General features: G+C 37.0%; 1 long non-coding RNA gene across 1 annotated transcript in view; it reads right to left on the bottom strand.

The window, feature by feature from the left end:
* LOC113925807 overlaps positions 1-17,988 on the bottom strand; it is a 172,330-nt gene that overhangs the window by 35,519 nt on the left and 118,823 nt on the right. The window contains exon 2 of the long non-coding RNA XR_003521063.1: positions 4,913-5,047. This is a non-coding gene — a long non-coding RNA (uncharacterized LOC113925807). The remainder of the gene's footprint in view (positions 1-4,912; positions 5,048-17,988) is intronic.

The following is a 17,988-nucleotide window of genomic DNA, read 5'->3' as shown; positions in this document are numbered from 1 at the left end:
TTTCACAAACCAGGTTGGATTGGAAATAATTCATTTAGTGAAATGAGGACACTCAGGGGACCAATTAATGCCTTTTCAAGCTTAGACTATACAACTATAAGAACCAGTAAAAAAAAAAAAAAAAACCCTCAGTCTAACACATTAGTTGATTGTTGGTGAATTGAAACTCAATCATGAGATCATAAGGATTTTTTGGAGCTTCCCTCCCCCCAGTTTTTAATCCTATCTCAACAAAGGTAAATACATAAGGATTATAAATAAACAAATCTGAAGTAATATAGATTGGGGGAACCTCAAGAGGGTCAGGAGATAATGAAGATTATACCTCAATATTGGGATTATGATGTTAGTTCTTTATTTCAATAAAAGTGGATAGAGATCTTTCATATCAGGGACAGGGCTTAGCTGTAAGGACAAAGTAATCTTCTGGGAATTATGCATACAGGCTTGACATCATTTTTATTGGATGGCTGATGAACTGGAAAACTCCAGGATAGCCAGGCTTTAATTTGTAATCTTAATTTTCATATAAATCGGTACATTTCAGGGGGAGGGAGTGGGGGATATGGGGGGGCCTTTGACGCTTGCTAGCCTTGTGGTAATAAGACAGTGCTGAAGCACAAGCTGCAGCACTAACTCATCCAGTATCTGATTCTGTCTTTTCCTCTATCCATCTGTCTTCCATCTTTACATCTATCATTTAAAGAAATTTACAGCCTGCAAATACCAGAGAAGCTAATGTTAGTGCAATCTTCCCTCCACCTCCTCTTGGAATGATCTATAGTAATCTACTTATCATAGACGTGCACACTATAATGTAAAATAATTTAGTCTTCACCCGAGAAAATGACTGCAATTGTTTTGCAAGTATGAATTCGTAAGGGCTTTTTCCCCCTCCTTTTTATCTTTTTAAAGGCTATAGGACTTGAGAATATACTAGTTTCCCATCATAAAACAATTATCATGGTGTCTCCCATATATACTTTTATATCCATAGGATTACAGAGGGGCAAAGTTATCAAACTAGAACACAGTAGTGATTTATTTGGTCATATAACAACCTGGCCCATGTATTCCCAATATAGAATGCAGATGCCCTTCACATTGTAAAAGAAGGTAATTGCCAGTGAATGGAATATTTTAGAAACATATCGATAAAATATAATTTTTTCTCTAGATTGTTTTAGCTTCTTACATAAGTAAAATTGAATCTTCATGAAAAATCATCCTAATCAAGAACATTTGAGTTGAATCAACCATAGAAAACAATATACAGAGGTGAAATGATTTCTTCACAAGCACATATTTTCTCTCTCCCTTTCAAATAATGCTTCTATAGCTTTCCAATTTAAATTTTTCCTGTTGGCCTTTTGTTATTTTTCTATTTTAATTCCTTTTCCAAAATTAATATGTCTTGCCACTGACCACTTTCTATATGCCTTCTTTTGCAGAAATGCTGACACTTAAGTCTTGTTTCTGTTTAGGCTGGAATGGTACTACAAATCTTAATCAGGTAATTAATCCATCCACCCATTTATCCACTGTGTCAAGAACCATAGAGAGTGGCAGTTATACTCAGACGGTACACAGTGTTTTACTTAAAGAAGTTCATGACTTACTGGGAGTTAGACTTAAAATCAGAAAACCCCAAGAAGTCTTCCAGGAAGAAGTGATATTGGAACTGAGACTTAAAGACAAAAAGAGGTTAGCTAAGCAAAAATAGTGATGGAGATAAAAAATGGGGTAGAATAACATTTGTAAAGGCAGAGCACATGAAAGAGAATTTGGCACATAATGCAAGAGTGAAGTTGACAAGGGTTTACAAAAATGTATGCGTTTAGTGAGGTATAACTTGATAAATGGTAGAACCTCAAAGGAAAAGATATTGATACAATGAAGGTATTAATCTTTAATATCCATTGGCATTTATGTGAATAACTCCAATGATTGGAAACTCATTGCAATAAAGATAGCTGAATTTATTTGCAAAATTCTAATATTTAGGAAATTCTCAATATTTTCTAATTTTATAGAATTAGAAAACATATATAGCTATCCATTCTAGTTCTTGAACCACATGGGCTATGATTAATCTTCCTTTCATATTAATATCCTTGAAATTTTTGAAGACGCTTATGGAGTCCTTCAATGGTTGGTTGCTTAAAATGTTCCTTATCTGTAATAGTTTTCACAACTTTTAACATTTTTATTTCTCTTCTCCAAATAAGCTCCAGATTTGTTCCTTTTAAAGTGTGGCAGCTGGGACTGAAAGTAATAGTCTGTGTTTAGCATGACCCGTAGAGAGCAGAGAGGCAATATCCAACAACCTTTTTCTCATCACTGTATTTCTATTATTATTCCTAGAATGAATGAAATTTTTTGAGCAAACTTATATTAATAATTATTATACAGAACTTTTATTCAACTAAAGTGCTAAAGTCCTTGCCATGTCTGCTCCCATTTAAGTCACATCTCTGCTGTGCTCTGTTACTATAATCGGTTTTTAAAGAAAAATCCAGAGTATTACTTATATCCCTATTTAAGTTCATTACTCTAATTCATCCCTCCCCATATAACAAGTACCAAGAAGTCTTACCTATGCTACAGTATAAAATTTGCCAAAATAGGTGAATAGAATATTATTATTGTTAACAATAATTTATTAGTAATTAAACACAAGGGATTGAAGACATACAATACCCCATGAATATAAACAGAGTAAAGTAGCTCTTAAGTTCAATAAGTACAAATATTTAAATATTCAGATATTTCTCTTTATTCCTTAACCACTAAGTAGTAGATAGTGGGTAGAGCCATTCAGAATTAAAAGTAGGTTTATTCATTGGCATACTCTTTTTCAATATATATAGCAAAGATGTATAAAATATAAGGAACAATAACCAAAACAACTTAGCCAGGCTCAAGAGTAAGATGAACATCTTTGTGGACCAGAAACTCAAAGGACATGAGTATCATGAGCCACAGGTATGGAAGCAGGTAGTAATAGACAAGCATCCGGTGGGATGATAGGAAATTAAAAGGTCCCAGGGAAATCAGTAAACTGGAGTTAGTATCTCTTAATAAAAGGCTGAAAAGGGGACACAGGGGTGGCTCAGTCAGTTTAGCATCAGACTCTTGATTTCAGCTCAAGTCATGCTCTCAGGGTCATGAGATCGAGCCCTGAATCGGGCTTGCACTCAGCATGGAGTCTGCTTGGATTTCTCTCTCCCTCTCCCTCTATCTCTCCTCCCTGCTTGTGTGCTCATTCTCTCAACTAAATAAATAAATAAAATCATTAAAAAAAAAAAAAAAACTAAAAGGTCAAAAAAAAAGTGTTGCCAACTTGGTGGTTCAGATAACAGATTTATAGGGAGTTGAGTTGTGGGGAAGGATATAGTCTAATGCCTAGAACTAAGCCTAGCCAGTTGACGTGTACGAAGGCCCTGGCAGCAGAAAGGAGTAGGCCAGGCTGCAGTCTTGTGGACTATGGATCTGTGTGGAGGCAGCTTCATTACTATCAGATCATTAGGAAGACAAGAATAAACAAAAATTTAATATAAACAACAAGAGTAACAAACAGAACTTGAATTTCCTCTAGAAAAAAATACAAATATATAAAATAGCATAATAAATAGAATCGGATGATCAGACTGAATTCATACACATAAAAATTTTTGGCCATATATTGCTTACAGGAAACATATCTAAACTATGTGTTGTAAAGTCTATTTCTCTAGTAACCCCAATACTTGCTCAGTAGTTTCTTGTACTGAGTGTCCATATTGTCAAGGATGGAAGCTATGTATGTATGGGCTCAACATAATTTTTTCTCTCAGCAAGGCTGGTCTGACTACCACCACTGCTGAGTGCCAACATGGTTGCAAGTCCACACTGGATCCCTTCTCTCATGGAGGATATAACAGTTTGCCTTTACAGAAAAATAAACTTACTCTGGATATGGATTTCCCTCTCAGTCTACAACACTCCTCCAATACCATTATTTGTGAACTTTAAGAACACCTTTTTCATTGCCCTGTAATGCTGCACAAGCAAGGAACCTTGGGCAAGAAACCTATTTTATAGCTAAGGAAATGTAGCAATGGGCTCATGCTCATGGAATCACTGGTTTTACCCTATGTCCCATCTTCTAGAAATGGCTGGTATAAAACAGTGGAACTGAAAGTTCAGTGGCATTCAACCTTGAGAGTTTGGGAAACTTTCTATAAGGAGCAGCGTATACCTTAAACCAGGTGCCAGTGTATAGTGTTAGGACTCCAATAGTCAGAATATATTGGTTTGAGAGCCAAGGGTGGAGGTGGTAGTGGTCCTTATACTATACCTAATAACCTACTTAATTTTTGCTTCCCAACTCGATAATCTTGGTTCAGTGGGTTTAGTCGTCCTGGTATTCTAGAGAGGAATACTTTTATCAGGTCTATTACATTGGAAGCTATGACTGTGCCTGGCCATTTTTGGTTCCTCATGCTTCTGAACCGGCAAACCATTTTGACCAGGATAATTGATGCCATTTCCTGGAAGGAAACTTGTGTTGTTGTTATACACTTGCACAAAGAAGACTATGTCTGGAATCCAGGAGTTTCACCAAGACATATCATAGTACTCTCTTGTTTAAAAGTAGTGGCCAAAACCTGCCATAACCTAATAACTCAGATCCTACAAGCATTAAGGTTTGTTTATCTTACTAGGTAAAGCACTCATCAGCGAGGGTCAGCAGAGGGAAAGGAGAACATAGAATAAGTGTGTTTTTGTATGGCTGTGATACCCTGCTCTATTCTATGGAAGGCTGACCTCTATGAATTCCCTTAACGAGATTCCCTCCCCCCTTCTGGTTTCTAGTTAGGATGAGTCAATGAAACCAAGTAGAAAGAGAAAAATTGAACAAGATACCTACTCCTCAGCACCCCTTCTTCAGCCACAATTTTTAAATTTGATTTCCTCTATCTATGGCTCCAACTCTTGTCCAGCAGACACTCTGCCATGAGTGCTTCTTTCTTCATATTCTGGTCATAGTTCTCTCCACTTTCCCCTTCAGACACAGAGATGGTAATTAATGTCTTCCTGATGTTTGCTACCTCATCCCTTATTGATCTCTTTTTTTTCTTCCCAGGCCTCTATAAACAGACCTTCATTAAACCCTCTTAAATCACCCTTTTTGAGTGTGCCATCTGTTTCCCGATAGTACCAAAATCAATCCACCTTTACATCTCCAGATATCTGTATATCTCTATTAATTTACTTACCTGCTTTAAATAATATCTATCCATTTGTGAAAAAAAGAGGTCAGCACATTTATTCCACCTCTTGCTGCTCATCTCAGCTTTTGGGTTGGATATATAATTTCTATTTCTCTAGGTTTTTAAGATTTACATTCTAATTTTTACAATAATTCTCATACTAGTTTTGATCTTAGTTCCAGGGATTCAATTCACACATCAATCTTTTTGCCAGTTTCTCCATTCATCAAAGGAAGGCTGAAGTTAAAAAGAACTCTAAAAACTATATTCTGAGTTTCTCTATGTTCAAAAATGTTGCCTTTATGTTGAGTTGCAGTTTGGGTATAAAGATTCTTGAATCAGTCTTTTTTCAAGGACTTAGTTGGCATTGATTGTTCCACAGTTAACTTTGAGTATTGATAGAAGTCTGAGGCTATCCTGCATTTTTTTTTCTCCTTAAGTGTCTTAGTCTTTCTATCTGGATGTAGAATATATATAAATATATATTGAAACTATGAAATTTTACTAGGATGAATTTTTGTTTTGATCATTCTGTGTTATTTTTTTTCTTAGATATGCCATATGCATCCCATCTGTAGATTCAAGTCTTTTATTTTTGGTAAGCTATACTGAATTATATCTTTAAGTATTTGTTTGGTTATATTATTTTGGTTCTCTTTGTCCATGATACTGATTTGCCTATCTTCCATATCCATTATTTTCTCCCTTGCCTTTTCAAACTATTTTAATTACATTTTACATATTTTCTAATTCTCATCCTTAATTGTGCCTCTGTTCAGAAGGCACAATTTTCCTTTGTGCTGCCTCCAATCTGGCTCATTTCTATAGTATTTAATTTTTTCCCCTTCTATTTCATGGCTTAGCTTTGCCATTTTTCATCATCTTATCAGTTAGGATTTTTGCAGAAAAGAGATGGCACAGTCAAATTGAAGAAAATTACTAAAGAGACTTTTACAAAGGTGAAGGCAGAATGTGGGGAACCGTCAAAGATTAGTGCAGTACCCCCTGTTGGCCACGCCCAACTAAAAGCTAGAAAAGGAAACCTTTTGAGGTAGTTCAGAGCTCAGCTTCCTGGGGCACAGAGGGGTGGACAAGCGTGGGAAGTATATCTGGAGGGGCATTTTTCCTGAGCTCTTATATCTCTACTATGTCCTTTTATTTTTTCAGTTATGATTGTCTCATTAAGAGTTTTTTTTGTTTTGCTTTGTTTTTTTTACTAATTCTTGATGACCTATGTGGTTATCATTTTTACCTCCTCCATGGTATATTTTTCTTGGTGAATGTTCTTCACCTGTTATTTGTTTTTCCTGTTTCTTTACCTCTTTTTTCCCTTTGTAACAGCTTTATTTGGAGTCTGCGCTGGTTCCTGTTAGCATTATCATTTGGAGTCTGTGCTGGTTCCTGTTAGCATTATCATTCACCTTTCAGATGAGTACCCTTCCCATTAGCCCTCTGAGGAAGGTTTTGGTGGAAGAATGGTTAAAGCTGTGTTGTAGGCTCCCAGCAGTTCTGCTTATGACAGAGTTGCCGGTGTAAGCTATTTTAGGTTTTACATCTTCCCTGCTAACAGACTGCAGCACTGTTAGTAATATAAAGTATCCTCCTCTTTCCTACAACCAGAGTTACTTTCTGCAATCATGGATTGTTCACATGATTCCTCCATCAACCCTGACTTTCAGGCATCCAAAGATATTCTCTATTCCCATTGTTGCAAATAAAATGTCTATTATTTTATATTTCAGTGTAACATACTTGAGAGATTTGTGTTGAGCTTTTGTTGAGCTCTGTCACTATGCAAGTCCTCTTTTCACGTGTTTATCTGTCCCAGTTGGCCTTTTATTGTTTTTAGCTGTTAATTTTTTCCTACTTTATTGTTATTGTTTTGAGATTTCATGTATCTCCCAGTTCTATCAGAGATCAAGTTTGATCTCCTTATTCTTTTTTGGCTTTTGGATTATTTCTTATAAAAGAAGGGGACAATTCATAGACCTCACTCCGTCATGCTCAAAGAAGAAATCACATACAACCTTTTGATCTCCTAATAACCACATGTATAAAGAACACATAAGGCTCATATTCTACCATGTAAAAGAAAAAAATCCCTGGCCAAAGCTAAAAATGCATAACTCATTACACACAAGAACATTTTCCAAATGCTGGGTATGTCTAAATGACTCTGGTTTATTTTCCCCATGGTTTAGAGGTGTTTTCATTTTTCAAAGACAAATAATCTGTTCCCAAGCCTGTTTTTCTTTGTTTGTGTTCGGAAGTCTTCCTAGATGCGCAGTCCTCCAAAATGTCAAAATACTACCTTCAGAGTAGAAAATAGATTCTTCCAATCATATCTTATCCTCTTATCCTCCAAAGCTCCCAATTTGCCAGTGAAGTAACATGAAAGTTGATATAGATATATTCTGTGGATCATAATCCCAATTGGTTGGCACACTCATCTCTTAAACAGTTCTGTCAACTTGGATTTATCTTCATGGAAGGCATATAAAGCATCGTTTACATAAATAACATGGAGCTTTGAGTTGGACAAATATCAGGGATGAGTAACTGCCCTGGAGTAGACCTATTAAATCAATCACTGGGGCTCAGACAATCAGAAAAGCATTGACTATAGCCATACAAAACCTGATCACAACATAATCTTCCTCTGCTTCTTGATGAGGTAACAAAATATGCCGTGTTCATTGAACAGCTGCTTTCATAAGGAGAGCAATAATGAAAAAAATCTCCCAGAACCTTCAGTACTTGCACATGGAAACAAGATTTCCAGTGAGAAAATTAAAATGCCAACAAGATTTATACTTACCTATGTAGATGTCCCGTGGTCTTAAACATGTTCCATTACTTTTACAGTGCAAGAAGGAGAAACAATGTCATTTTTTAAAGTACTGTTATTGAAATAAAAGTAAATAGGCATGGTTCCTATTATGGACTGAATTATGTCCCCCCAGAATTCATATTTTGACGTTCTAATCTATAGTACCTTCGAATGTGACTCTATTTAGACGCAGGATCTTTAAGGAGGTAATTAAGTTAAAATGAGAGTTGGCTCTAATCAATATGACTGAGCCCTAACCCTTATAAGAAGATGAGAACATGGGCAAACACAGAGGGAAGACAATGTGAAGATACCCATCCACAAGCCAAGGAGAGACCTTAGAACAAACTAGTGCTGCCAATACCTCGATCTTCTCTGGCCTCCAGAATTGTGAGAAAATAAATCTGTGTTGTTTAAGCTACCCAGTCTGTGGTACTTTGTTATGGCAGCCCTAGCAAACTAGTACAGTTCTCTTTCTCTTTTAAAGGCAAATAAGGAAATGAAGATAGAAAGGCTCAAAGTTAAGTCATTTCCACCTTGCTTAGACAAAATTCTGACACTTGGTGTAAACATCCAGGTTTTCTTCTTTTTTAAAAGATTTTATTTATTTATTTGAGAGAGAGAGAGAGAGAGTGAGCAGGAGCAGAGTTGGGGAGGGAAGAGGGAGAAGCAGACTCCCCGCCGGGCGGGGAACCTGACCTGGGGCTCAATCCCAGGACCCCAAGATCATGACCTGAGCCAAAGGCAGTCACTTAACTGGCTGAGCCACCCAGGTGCTCCAACATCAGGTTTTCAATGGTTACTTATAGAAATCAGTGTTCCCTTAATTGCCTAAACTTTGGTTTGTGAATATTCTATAACATCATCTCTGTTAAGAGTGAAGTGTCACATAACTAGTTGGAAAGGGGCTTGCCAGAGCTGCATAAAGAAAGCATGAAAGCATAATCCCCATAGAAACATCCGTTTTTACAAGTGAGTTAACTCTGAAGAAGTAAACATATAAGTAGTATCTGCGAATTGATTTCAGAGTGGGTATAAAGAAGAAATATTTGTAAATTAGTAGGGGGAAAATGATGAAAAATAGCTTTTCAAGGATTATAGAGTTAAACTATTTCAGATTATTTTAATAGTACCTACAAAATGAGCAACAGAAGCCTAGTTTGAGGTTTCTTATTAAGGTGAGATTTTTTTTCTACCCCATATATTCTATCCCTTTAAGGGTCCTTATAGCGAATAAGTAAATGCTTCCTATCAATGAGAGCAGGATGTGAAATAAAGCCTTTGGGGACCACAACATCACTCACATGAAACAAACATATGTTGGCATCATACTCAGGTGCACACCTTAGGAAGAAAGCTCTGTTCACTTGAACCATGCTGGCCTTTCTGGGGCATGTGAGCAATTTTCAAATTATTTTAGGTACAAACTCTACTAAATCTAGATCTCAGAACACTCAAAATGAACTAATGACCATGTGAGTATAGCAGTGGTAATGTTTTACTTTGGGAAATATATGGAATATAAACAGAATTTTTTAAAGAGCAGTTTGATGGAATGCCTGGGTGGCTTAGTCAGTTAAGCGACTGCCTTCAGCTCAGGTCATGATCCTGGGGTCCTGGAATCAAGTCCCGCATGCATCAGCCTCCTTGCTCAGCAGGGAGCCTTCTTCTCCCTCTGCCTGCCATTCCCCCTGCTTATACTCTCACTCTCTCTCTCTCTCTGGCAAATAAATAAAATCTTAAAAAATGAAAAAAAAAGCAGTTTGATAACAATGGCTTTTTTTCCCAAGATTTCTTATTGAATCTTTAAGATTCATGTAAAGCATTTTTCCCAGTTATTAAGCACCACTTCATTTCACCACTTCACTTCATTCATGTTGGGGGAGGGGGTTTCTATTTGAAGATAAACCACAGCTGGTAGCGTGGACCCATCTGGTCACGTGTCCAATGTTATCCAGAGAAGACATGGGTCAGTCCCAGTAGTAGTCTCTACATAAAGAACCAAAGAATGTCCTGAGAAAGAAAGAATTCAGCCCACAAGGAGAGGCCACTCCTGCTATGACAGAGATGAGGTACCACTGCTGGTGTGGTGGCTGTTTCTTAGTGCAGCAAATGGGAGATGTGAGCTAGCAGAGGGAGAAAGAAAAGTAGGCTCTTTATTCCTGCTTCTACACTATGTCTGTTTCTTGCCACCTGAGGCCTGGGCTGTAAGTGTTCACCTTTTTATTGACAGTGCTTTCAATTTGCACCCAAGCAGGTTGTATTACAGTGAAAGGCTCAGAATGGGTTCCTAAATCATTTGGTTTGCTGAAGCCAGCTTTCTTTGGTCACTCCCTAGGTTTCAGTGTTGTGCTGAGTTCAAGTCCCTCATCACAAACCTCCTAGGGTGTAGGACCATATAAGAATCCCAAACCAGGATATTTTTGAGAATGAAATAGGGCACTAAAAGTAGTTAAAATTTTATAATTTCTTTTTTTTCCCAACACCTAGTTTTTATTTTTTTATTTTTATTTTTATTTTTAACATATAATGTATTACTTGTTTCAGGGGTACAGGTCTGTGATTCATCAGTCTTACACAATTCACAGCACTCACCATAGCACATACCCTCCCTAATGTCTATCACCCAGCCACCCCAACCCTCCTACCACCCTCCACTCCAGCAAACTTCAGTTTGTTTCCTGAGATTAAGAGTCTCTTATGGTTTGTCTCCCTCTCTGGTTTCGTCTTGTTTCATTTTTCCCTCCCTTCCCCTATGATCCTCTGTCTTGTTTCTCAAATTCCTCATATCAGTGAGATCATATGATGTTCGTCTTTCTGATTGACTTACTTCGCTTAGCATAATACCCTCTAATTCCATCCACATCATTGCAAATGGCAAGATTTCATTTTTTGATGGCTGTGTAATATTCCATTGTGTGTGTGTGTGTGTGTGTGTGTGTGTGTGTGTGTGTGTGTGCGCGCACATCTTCTTTATCCATTCATCTGTTGATGAACATCTAAGCTCTTTCCATAGTTTGGCTATTGTGGACATTGCTGCTATAAACATTGGGGTGCATGTGCCCCTTTGGATCACTACATTTGTATCTTTGGGGTAAATACCCAGTAGTGCAATTGTTGGGTCGGAGGGCAGCTCTATTTTCAACTTTTTGAGGAACCTCACTTGGCATCAGGGAAATACAAATCAAAACATCAATGAGATACCACCTCACACCAGTCAGAATGGCTAAAATTAACAAGTCAGGAAACAACAGATGTTGGCGAGGATGTGGAGAAAGGGGAACCTTTCTACACTGTTGGTGGGAATGCAAGCTGACGCAGCCACTCTAAAATTATATAATTTCTTCAAAATACACATGCTGACATACAATTTGGTTTTATTAATTGGCTATCCAAATGAAATATTTCTATTCAAAAGCTCGTTTCAAAAAAATATCTTGCTAAAAATATAAAGATATCTGCATATGTTAAACAAACATAAAAATGCCTTTATATATAAGAAACATTGAAAAATAAATAGTATATCCTGACATTTGCAACAACATAGTTGGGCGTTAAGGGCATTATGCTAAGTGAAATGAATCAGACAAAGAAATACAAATACTGTATGATTTCATTTATATGTGGAATCTAAAAAATCTGAACTCATAGAAACAGAGAACATATTGGTTGTTGCCAGAGGCAGAGGTTGGGAGAAATGGGTGAAAATGATCAAAAAAACATTAAAAAAAAACAAAAAACAAAGATAATTATTATTCTTGGTTCATATACATATTCTTAGCTGTATCTGTGTTATTTGAATAATTTTTCTGAAGAATATACTTTGTAATATTATTTTATTTTTAATTTTTAAATAAAGTTGCCTGTAAGTTTCTTTAAAATTACATTCTTGATTAATAAGATTAACATTGACTCTCCTGTGTAGACTACTTTTTTAGTTGAGAAATACTATCTGTAGGTACTGAGGCTATTGATAAGACCAGAGAAATTCTGCTAAATAGAGGATATTCTTAATTCTAATTGTATTGAAATATGTAAATATTTCAGTCCAAGTATTTTACTGATTAAAAGACAAAAGAGGCTCAAGAACAGGAAAAATAAATGGCAGATGAAGAAATCTAAGAAAAAGATTCCGTGGAGCAGAAGAAAATTATGACCAAATATGTCAACATGAGTTTTTAAAAATTAATAAAACAATCATATCTTGAAAACAAAAGCATAATGTGGAGATAAAAGAGCTTGGAGAAGACATGGAGATTTCTTTCATAGTCTGGGCCATCTAGGTTCATCAGAGACATTCTAATCATTTTGATCCTTAAAGTGAAAAGGTCTAGGTTATTATACTCTTACTCCTACAAGGCCACTTGGTCTTCCAACTTATCCCCAGTAACTTTTATACCAACCAAGGAGTATAAAAGGGATGCATTATCCAAGCCAAAAGATAGACCAAAATCTGTCTGCTACAAGAAACTTTCCCAAGTTCACTGGTAGAGATAGAACAGTTAGCTACTTTCAATTTTCCTCTCATTTTCCCTCCCTAGATTAAGTCCTACCTCACCTAACACCCCCACTGTTATCTTTAGAACCATCACTGTGATAATAACAGTCAAGAAGAAATTATCAGATTTGCATCTGACAATAAAGTTTGAGAAAAAAATGAGTGACTTGGCAATATTTTTTCAAATATCTGTGTCAGCAGTAAAAACTAACCTGTAAATTTACTTCTTTTGTTGTTTCTTCCAAAATTAGGGATTATTTTGCATGCTTTCAAAAAATATTTATGTTGGGAGGTCCATATGAAAAAAAACCTTTGAGGAAGGAAACTCTTTCCCTAGAGATTTCTTGTTACTCTTCCATTACCTTGGATGTCTGCATTAGATAAGGTTGGATCTAGTCCAAGTTCCATCTTGTAAGAATGGAGAAAGAGATGAAGCACAGGCAGGCAATTTCTTCTTGAAATCATGTTACTTGGAAGTTGCACTTAACACTTTCATTATGAGATAGTTAATGCCACAAGTAATGGCAAATAACATATATGTATATACATATAAACACATTTACATATATACAATACAAATAATACACTAAATATGCAATAAAGATAAATATATTATATATACATATATTTATATATTCTCAGACAATGCAATGCCACAACTAAAATGAGACTGTTGCAAAGAATTTGAGGGTTTTTATAGAAAATATACTTAAAATCTGTCAGATTAACATTAGTCAGCAACTGCCTCTCCCTTCTTATTTTGGCCTACCACCATTTTGATTGTTTTACAGATTTTTACCATTGCAAACCAAATTGAACAGGAATAAGTCATGTTTTCTTTTTTTTTTTTATTTTTTTATTGTTATGTTAATCACCATATATTACATCATTAGTTTTTTGGTGCAGTGTTCCATGATTCATTGTTTGTTCATAACACCCAGTGCTCCATGCAGAACGTGCCCTCCTCAATACCCATCACCAGGCTAACCCATCCCCTACCCCCTCCCCTCTAGAACCCTCAGTTTGTTTTTCAGAGTCCGTCATCTCTCATGGTTCGTCTCCCCCTCTGACATACTCCCCTTTTCTTCCTCTCCTGTTATCTTCTTCTTTTTTTTTTCTTAAAATATGTTGCGTTATTTGTTTCAGAAGTACAGATCTGTGATTCAAGAGTCTTGCACAATTCACAGTGCTCACCGTAGCACATACCCTCCCCATTGTCTATCACCCAGCCACCCCATCCCTCCCACCCCCAACCACTCCAGTAACACTCAGTTTGTTTCCTGAGATTAAGAATTCCTCATATCAGTGAGGTCATGTGATACATGTCTTTCTCTGATTGACTTATTTCACTCAGCATAACACCCTCCAGTTCCATCCACGTCGTTGCAAATGGCAAGATCTCATTCCTTTTGATGGCTGCATAATATTCCATTGTGTATATATACCACATCTTCTTTATCCATTCATCTGTCGATGGGCATCTTGGCTCTTTCCACAGTTTGGCTATTGTGGACATTGCTGCTATAAACATTGGGGTACACGTACACCTTCGGGTCCCTACATTTGTATCTTTGTGGTAAATACCCAGTAGTGCAATTGCTGGATCGAACGGTAGCTCTAATTTCAACTGTTTGAGGAACCTCCATACTGTTTTCCAGAGTGGTTGCACCAGCTTGCATTCCCACCAACAGTGTAGGAGGGTTCCCCTTTCTCCACATCCCCGCCAACATCTGTCATTCCCTGACTTGTTGATTTTAGCCATTCTGACGGGTGTGAGGTGGTATCTCATTGAGGTTTTGATTTGGATTTCCCTGATGCCGAGCGATGTTGAGCACTTTTTCATGTGCCTGTTGGCCATTTGGATGTCTTCTTTGGAGAAATGTCTGTTCATGTCTTCTGCCCATTTCTTGATTGGATTATTTGTTCTTGGGGTGTTGAGTTTGATAAGTTCTTTATAGATTTTGGATACTAGCCCTTTATCTGATATGTCATTTGCAAATATTTTCTCCCATTCTGTCGGTTGTCTTTTGGTTTTGTGGACTGTTTCTTTTGCTGGCAAAAGCTTTTTATCTTGATGAAATCCCAATAGTTCATTTTTGCCCTGGCTTCCCGTGCCTTTGGCGATGTTTCTAGGAAGAAGTTGTTGCGGCTAAGGTCGAAAAGGTTGCTACCTGTGTTCTCCTTTAGGATTTGGATGGACTCCTGTCTCACGTTTAGGTCTTTCAACCATTTGGAGTCTATTTTTGTGTGTGGTGTAAGGAAATGGTCCAGTTTCATTCTTCTGCATGTGGCTGTCCAATTTTCCCAACACCATTTGTTGAAGAGACTGTCTTTTTGCCATTGGACATTCTTTCCTGCTTTGTCAAAAATAAGTTGACCATAGAGTTGAGGGTCCATTTCTGGGCTCTCGATTCTGTTCCATTGATCTGTGTCTGTTTTTGTGCCAGTACCATACTGTCTTGATGATGACAGCTTTGTAATAGAGCTGGAAGTCCGGAATTGTGATGCCGCCAGCTTTGCTTTTCTTTTTCAGTATTCCTCTGGCTATTCTGGGTCTCTTCTGGTTCCATACAAATTTTAGGATTATTTGTTCCATTTCTTTGAAAAAAGTGGATGGTATTTTGATGGGGATTGCATTGAATGTGTAGATTGCTCTAGGTAGCATTGACATCTTCACAATGTTTATTCTCCCAATCCATGAGCATGGAACGTTTTTCCATTTCTTTGTGTCTTCTTCAATTTCTTTCATGAGTATTTTATAGTTTTCTGAGTACAGATCCTTTGCCTCTTTGGTTAGATTTATTCCTAGGTATCTAATGGTTTTGGGTGCAATTGTAAATGGGATAGACTCCTTGATTTGTCTCTCTTCTGTCTTGTTGTTGGTGTATAGGAATGCCACTGATTTCTGTGCATTGATTTTATATCCTGCTACTTTACTGAATTCCTGTATGAGTTCTAGCAGTTTTGGGGTGGAGTCTTTTGGGTTTTCCAGATACAGTATCATATCATCTGCAAAGAGTGAGAGTTTGACTTCCTCTTTGCCGATTTGGATGCCTTTGATTTCTTTTTGTTGTCTGATTGCTGTGGCTAGGACTTCTAATACTATGTTGAATAGCAGTGGTGAGAGTGGACATCCCTGCCGCGTTCCTGACCTTAGGGGAAAAGCTCTCAGCCTTTCCCCATTGAGAATGATATTCGCTGTAGGTTTTTCGTAGATGGCTTTTATGATATTGAGGTATGTACCCTCTATCCCTATACTCTGAAGAGTTTTGATCAAGAAAGGATGTTGTACTTTGTCAAATGCTTTTTCTGCATCTATTGAGAGGATCATATGATTCTTGCTCTTTCTTTTGTTAATGTATTGTATCACGTTGATTGATTTGCGGATGTTGAACCAGCCTTGCAGCCCAGGAATAAATCCCACTTGGTCATGGTGAATAATCCTTTTAATGTACTGTTGGATCCTATTGGCTAGTATTTTGGTGAGAATTTTTGCATCCATGTTCATCAGGGATATTGGTCTGTAATTCTCCTTTTTGATGGGGTCTTTGTCTGGTTTTGGGATCAAGGTAATGCTGGCCTCATAAAATGAGTTTGGAAGTTTCCCTTCCATTTCTATTTTTTGGAACAGTTTCAGGAGAATAGGTATTAATTCTTCTTGAAATGTCTGATAGAATTCCCCTGGGAAGCCATCTGGCCCTGGGCTTTTGTTTCTTGGGAGATTTTTGATGACTGTTTCAATTTCCTTAGTGGTTATAGGTCTGTTCAGGTTTTCTATTTCTTCCTGGTTCAATTTTGGTAGTTGATACATCTCTAGGAATGCACCCATTTCTTCCAGGTTATCTAATTTGCTGGCATAGAGTTGCTCATAATATGTTCTTATAATTGTTTGGATTTCTTTGGTGTTGGTTGTGATCTCTCCTCTTTCATTCATGATTTTGTTGATTTGGGTCATTTCTCTTTTCTTTTTGATCAGTCTGGCCAGGGGTTTATCAATCTTGTTAATTCTTTCAAAGAACCAGCTCCTAGTTTCGTTGATCTGATAAGTCATGTTTTCTTTGAGTAACCATCTTGTTGCATAGGAGTACTAAGAGTACTTCTCACAGAATAAAAAATCAGGGGAGACTAATAATAAGAGTGGATAGAAGGATGGAAAGAGCTATTTCAGGATTCTGTCAGCCCTGCCAGTTCAATTTTACCTGGAATTCCTTTTATGTGATACCTTTCCTTACACAATCACAGATGAGTTTGAAAATATTTATACTAAATGAACTAGAAAATACTACATTGAACAAAAAGAAATCATAGATAATTTGTTAAGTATGCTGCTTAAATCTTTTATGAAAAATATATAAAGTCATTACTGGCAGACATCTACAATACAATTTCAAGACATTCTACTCTACTGTATCAATCTATATTAAAGTGCACATTTCAAAGCAAAATTCCTCTGATGCCCTTGTAGCCCACATAACACATTCATACTCTCAACATACTCCATATGTTGTTTTGTAAAATTACATATGTAGTTCTACTAATATGAGGCCAAATAAACCAACTCAATGGATTGAGAGGAAATTAATTCAGCCAATCTTTAATTTTTCTCTAGTTCTGCTAGAGAAGCATCTTAGCATCTGCCATTAAAAAAAAAAAGAGAGATTCCTTGAGACGGTCCCCATTCCAAACAAATTAATTGTAATCCTCTTTGAAAATACGGTAAGTTGTGGAATAAAGATTAGCTACTATTGGAAAGGGTATCTTTGCCCTAAAAAGTTAGAATCAAATTCAAATATTCATCGTTGGTTGTTATAGAATGGTCCCTAGAATCAACTGCTTCCTGCTTGCTTCCTTAGCCAGCTGGAGCCCTTGTGCCTGCTCAACCCCAGGTTGGAGCTCTTCTGCTTTTCCACTGGTGCCCAGCCTTCATCACCACTCTGTGCAGGAATAGTTTTAACTGAATTTATTGTCCTCTTAAAGACCTCGAGGAGAGGATCTAGAAGTGGGCTCAGAACCAAGACTAGAGCCCAAGTGAAATTGCTTTCTATGGCTAACCTGTGTTACAATTTCTCTGAGTTCTGGTAAATAGGAATTGACATATTTAGAAATAATAAGCAATCAACAAATTTTTATCATGGTCAAATGTGCAAGCTGGTGCAGGTGAGAATACAAAGAAATAGAAGAATGGAGAATTCAAAGTAATCTAAAAAATAGCACCAACCCTTAAGGAATTTACAAATTAATTGACATAAGGAAGGGAGCAAAATACTTCATAGCATAATGGGGTGTAAGCTACTTTAGGAACTCAGACCCAGGAAAGATAACTGTGCCCAGGACCATTCAAGGGATTCTTCATAGTGGAAATGCAATTGAGATGGGCAGATTCCAACAAGGCAGAGAGGAAAGTG

Source organism: Zalophus californianus, chromosome 2 (assembly GCF_009762305.2).
Source record: "Zalophus californianus isolate mZalCal1 chromosome 2, mZalCal1.pri.v2, whole genome shotgun sequence".
NCBI lineage: Eukaryota > Metazoa > Chordata > Mammalia > Carnivora > Otariidae > Zalophus > Zalophus californianus.
Note: the sequence above shows the minus strand (reverse complement) of the source record. Positions and strands in the feature narration are given on the sequence as shown.